The sequence below is a fragment of the Pongo pygmaeus genome, chromosome 16 (assembly GCF_028885625.2).
Source record: "Pongo pygmaeus isolate AG05252 chromosome 16, NHGRI_mPonPyg2-v2.0_pri, whole genome shotgun sequence".
Taxonomy (NCBI): domain Eukaryota; kingdom Metazoa; phylum Chordata; class Mammalia; order Primates; family Hominidae; genus Pongo; species Pongo pygmaeus.
Window position 1 is genome coordinate 78,368,394 of NC_072389.2, and position 6,000 is coordinate 78,374,393.

Below are 6,000 nucleotides of genomic sequence, written 5' to 3' on the forward strand. Positions count from 1 at the left end.
GTGAAGTACCATCCATTTGTTATTTTAAAAGTTATTCTCTTTTGTTCTAAACAGTAAATAGTGCCAAAACTAAGAAAAACATGTATTATAGTTTCAACATCAGGCTGACTGGCTTGCAGATCTGTTCGTAATAGACTGTAATGCCCTTTTAAAGAAAGATTTAGAAATAAATTATTAAAAGTATTAATTCATTAAAAAAAAAGTAAGCATGAATGAGGACAAGCAGGGGAGAACGATTTGTCTGCTCTTTCTGGGAGGGTGGGGAAAAACATCCAGGAGAAAGCTGCAGGCCTTGCCACTGCTGCTGAGAGCCAGTGACCCCAAGGGCTGACCACTTGGGATGTTAGCTGCCCCTAGCCCAGGCACTGTGGTCTGGGTCTGTGGTATAAAGAAGGGCTATTGCCATAAAAGGAGATAGACACAACCAGCTTCAGTCTATCCTGCTTCCTGTCTCAGAATTTTTTTTTTTTTTTTTTGAGATGGAGTTTTGCTCTTGTTGCCCAGGCCGGAGTGCAATGGCGTGATCTCGGCTCACTGCAACCTCTGCCTCCCAGGTTCAAGCGATCCTCATGCCTCAGCCTCCCAAGTAGCTGGGATTACAGGCACCTGCCACCACGCCCGGCTAATTTTTGTATTTTTAGTAGAGATGGGGTTTCACCATGTTGGCCAGGCTGGTCTCAAACTCCTGACCTCGTGATCTGCCCACCTCGGCTTCCCAACAGAATTTTTTTTAAAAAATAAATATGGTATGTCTTTGGAAATCTGAGATTCAAATCTTAGCACCCTATATCCCCACCACTACTACCATTAACAGTGCAGTTTGGAGCAAGTCGCTTAATCTTTTCCAGCCCAGTTTCCCATTTGTAAAATGGAAAGAATGACATCCATATAATTTGGTTGCTGGAGGATTCATTATTTTATTATTCAACAATTATTTATTGAGTGCCAGACATTAGTCTAGTCACTAAGACAGACAAGGTCCATGTTCTCATGGAATTCATATTCTAACAGGGTAAGGTCACAACAAATAAATAATAAACAAATGAAAAATATCAGATATTGATAAGTTTTAGACAGAAAATAAAGTAGGGAGCTGGGCATGGTGGCTCCTTTCTAATCCCAAAATGAGAGGATTGCTTAAGCTCAGGAGTTCGAGACCAAACTGGGCAACATGGCAAAACCTCGTTTCTACAAAAATACAAAAATTAGCTGTCCCAGCTACTTAGGAGGCTGAGGTGGGAGGATCATTTGAGTGCGGGAGGTCAAGGCTGCAGTGAGCTTGATCACACCACTGCACTTGATCAGCGTGGGTGACAGAGTGAGACCTTGTCAAAACAAAACAAAACAAAACAACAAAACAAACACAAAACAATACATAGTCACTGTATAATATTATTTAGAAAATGCAGAAAGGTACAAATACTTATTTTATAATAACTCTTAATATTCAAGTTTTTGGTGTATATCTTTGCAGAGTTTTAAAAAAATGTGTGCACACACATGCATCTTCACAGAAGTGGAACTTTGTTATTGTATATGCTGCATTGTAACCTGTTATTTGCTTAACAATAGAATGGCGTCTTTAATATATCCAAACTTTTTACCCAGAATGATTTTTCATGGCTGCGTAGAATACCATTTATTTAACGAAGCGGTAGAGAGTTAAGACTATTCACAAGTTTTGCTATTATAAACAACCAGGGAGAAGCACTCACACAGCAAAATCTGCTGAGTTTCTGAATTGTCTCCTTAGTATAGACCACGCAAGTGAAACTATCAGATCCCAGGGCGCTCCCCTGTGGTTGTCAGATTTCCCTCCTGTAAAGTGGATGAGTAACCCCACCCCACATGCACTCCTGTCCACACAGCTCTTGAAAGGCCAAACCAGGCGACGCTGTGGCCCAGAGAGAACCAGAAGAGAGGGTGCGTGGGGTGCACCGCACGCTATTGAGTCTGTGGCCACACCTAGGCGGAGAGAGACGAGCACGGGTGAGGGTGGGCCTCGGGATGCCACAGACTCCTCTTCGTGCCGTGGATGCATCAGGCTCCGTCTCTGAACCTCGGTTTCCCCATCTGCAGAATGGGCACGGGATCTCCTGGTGATGGGGATCTGTGGACGCGGCGCCCTCGGGGGTGCACAGAACCAAGGCCGGCCTGCAGGAGCGACCTCGGGGGCTGGTGGGAACGGAAGACGGGACCTCCTGGCCCGCAGGCTGGGGGCAGCCCCCGCCGGCCCGCCTCTTCCCGCCGGCGCCTCCCCGGGGTGGCAGTGCGGGGAGAGTGGCTCAGAGCCCGCAGGGGGCGCCGCGAGCCCACCGCGAGAGCGGCCGCGGCGCGGGGCAGGGGCCGCACGGGCCGCGCGCCGCGCTGCTCCCGACCCGCGGGTCAGGTCTGGCGCCTGGGAGGTCCTTGAATTCCGCGGGATTTCTTTTTCCGCAAAACCAAAAACGTCAGCCACTTAACAGATCCGTGCTAGGAGGCCCTGGCTCAGTCATTCCACCAAACACCTCGGCCCAGCAGCGGCTGTGCGGCTCCCAAGCTCCCAGTGTTTCCTCCACGCTTTCAAACCTCAGCCCTGAGGTCACCGCCTCCGGGCAGCCTTCCCGGACTACCCCAGGACTCGGGGACGTGGCTCCACAGCGGACCTAGTTCCGCCCGTGTGCGGGCCTCTTCCACGACCGGCAGTCTTTGAGGATGGGGCTTGGCCTTCATCCCCTTGAACCCCTCAGCGTCGCACCCCAGAGCCACTCTGACCCCTGACCAATGATTATAAGTGAGGGAGCCACCTCTTCTCCCTGCGTGGCACAGGCGAGGGTCCGCAGGAAGCGGCCTTGCTCCATCCCCAATCCTAAGCTCCGCTGAGATGAAGGAACCAAGAGCAGGCTTGGCACTGGGAGGGCGGCTGTCCCAGTGGCGGGGAGGGGAGCTCTGGATCTGTGTGGGAGTTTGTGCAGCGAGTCAGCGTGTGTGGGGGGGGGGGGGGCCTGTGGATGCCCGCAGGTGTTTGTGTTTGTGCATGTGTAAGTCTCTGTGTGTATATATTTGTGGGAAAGCATCTTCTAAATGAAGAATATATCTGTGTAGGGTAAATGGTCAAGTCAAATAGAAAATGACTTCAATACTTGTTACTTGATGGTGTAAATACAATAGCCAAGGAATTCAGTCCAGAAGCTCACATTTGAGGGTTAGGGATTGGTGCTGTATTTGTTACAACAGGCGTCTAACCTTGGGTAAATAAATCTCTTCCTCATAGTCTTCGTTGTCTCTGGTTTGTTTGTTTGTTTTTCTGGTTTGTTAAATGATCCTTTTTTTTTTTTCTGAGACAGGGTCTCACTTTGTCACCCAGGCTGGAGTGCAGTGGCGCAATCACCACTCACTGCAGCCTCACCTACCGGGCTCATGCGATCCTCCCACCTCAGCCTCTCCAGTAGCCGGGACCACAGGCAAGTGCCACTAAATGATTATTTTTTCAAGGAAGAAATCATGCCTGTCATACAAATAAAAAATGAACAAGTGTCAAAGATTTTATTTAACTCATTAGTTAATGAAGTTAAAAACTGGTTCAAAGGACAACACAAAGGCCAGATACACACATTGGCATCAGAAATAATGAAGTAAGTTTGTTAATTGATACAAAACTGGCTTCATCCACTGTGTGTGTGTGTGTGTGTGTGTGTGTGTGTGTGTGTGTTTGGTGGGGGGCGGGGCGGGGTGCGGGGGATCACTTGCATCTCCACCTGACTAAACTTGTTTGCATTGCCATAGACAATAATAATTTGTATTATTTTCAGTTTTCTACAGTTTACAGATTCAAAGACAATGAGAAATGGAGACTACCATAGAATGACATAACCTGGAAGGGCACACCAGGCCTGCATTCCACAGGGTACATTTTCTCCCCATTTCAAAAGTCTTTCACAATTTTTCCTGGCTGCTTATACAACAGGCTTGAGTTGCATAAAGGTTTTTCAAACTTTTTAGTGGTGGAACTCTTTTTCTAAGTGAAATGTAACAGCAAACCCTAATATCTATCTATCTATCTATCTATCTAATAGATAGATATTTTATTTTTTAATTTTTAATTTTCTATTTTTTGAGACAGGATCTCACTCTGTTGCCCAGGTTGGAGTGCAGTGGCATGATCTCAGCTCACCGCAGCCTTGACCTCCCGAAACTCAGATGATCCTCCCACCTTAGCCTGCCAGGTAGCTGGGAGTACAGGCGCACAGCATCACACCCAGAAATAATTTTTGTATTTTTTGTGGAGATAGCGTTTCGCCATGTGGCCTAGGCTGGCCTAGAACTCCTGAGTTCAAGTTATCTGCCCACCTTGGCCTCCCAAAGTGCTGGAATTACAGGCGTAAGCCACTGCGCTTGACTCGAATATATTTTTTAACATCTCAGAGGGTTAAAATAATGTATTATACAGCTAATATATGCTTACTGTAAAGATGTCAAATAGTACAGAAAGTTAAGTAAAGCATTTGTTTCCTTTCTCTTCCCCTTTCTCCCTGTCCCCTTCTCATTCTCCAGAGCCACCTACTGTAACAGTTTCTTATGTACCCAATAGACACTCTACGGATATATACAAACATATGCATATATTTTTTGAGACAGGGTCTGGCTCTGTCACCCAGGCTGGAGTGTAGTGGCCCAATCTCCACTCATTGCAAACTCTACCTTCTGGGCTCAAGCTATCCTCCCACCTCAGCCTCCCAAGTAGTTGGGATTACAGGTGCATACCACCGCACCTGGCTAATTTTTGTAGAGATGGGGTTTCACCATGTTGCCCAGGCTGGTCTAGAACTCCTGGGCTCAAGTGATCCTCCCAAAGTGATGAGATTATAGGCGTGAGCCGCTGCACATAGCAAACACACACACACACACACACACACACACACACACACACACACATATTTTTTGAGATGGAGTCTTGCTCTGTCGCCCAGGCTGGAGTGCAATGGCGTGATCTCGGCTCACTGTAATCTCCGCTTCCCTGGTTCAAGCAATTCTCCTGCCTCAGCCTCCTGAGTAGCTGAGATTACAGGCACCCACCACCACGCCTGGCTAATTTTTTGTATTTTTAGTAGCGATGGGGTTTCACCATATTGGCCAGGCTGATCTCGAACTCCTGACCTCAAGTGATCCGCCCACCTTGGTCTCCCAAAGTGCTGGGATTACAGGCATGAGCCACCACACCTAGCTGCAAACACATATTTTTAAAAACACAAACAGGATACAATACATTGTGGATATCTTCTGATGTCAGAACATAGAGGTCCACCTCAGCATTTTAAATGATTAAGAGTATTCCATGGTATGGCTGTCCCTTAACTTATTTGGCTAGGCTTCTATTAATAGACTTTTTTTAGTTGTTTCTAATTTTATGGTAATATAAACAAATGCTACAATGAACCTCCTTAATCAGTATTGTGTGTGTGTGTGTGTGTTTGTGTAAACTTTTTAGGAGTGGAATCATTAGGTTTAAGGGTAGCTGCATTTAACATTTTGATATACCTTGCTGAGCTCTCTTCCCTGGAATTGCAATCATTTACTTTTTCTGCTACATGCTGTATCTTTACACCCCCGCCTACGTTGTGCATTATCAAACTTCCAAATCTTAGCCAGTCTGATAGAGGGAAAATGACACCTCATAATTTCAGTGTACTTTTCTACAATTATCTCTAGCTGTTACAATATTCCCTTTGGTAGGAAATTGCTTCATTATTTTCTGTGACTTCCCTTTGCAGAAAAACTCACGCGGCATAGTTCGAAAACCCTTGATCTCGACGGATTCCCTGAGCTCTCATATTCCAGGAGGCAGGTTCTCTGCAAGTGTGTGTTTGTCTCTGCTCTGTGTCAGTGTGTAGCTTGTGTGCCACCTCTGTGTGTGTGATGTGTGTCTGACTGCCAGTGTGTTCATGTTAGTGAGTGTTTACCTTTCCCTTCCTTGAGGATCAGAGACCTACTCAGGAGAGCCCAGGTTACCAAGAAGTTTAC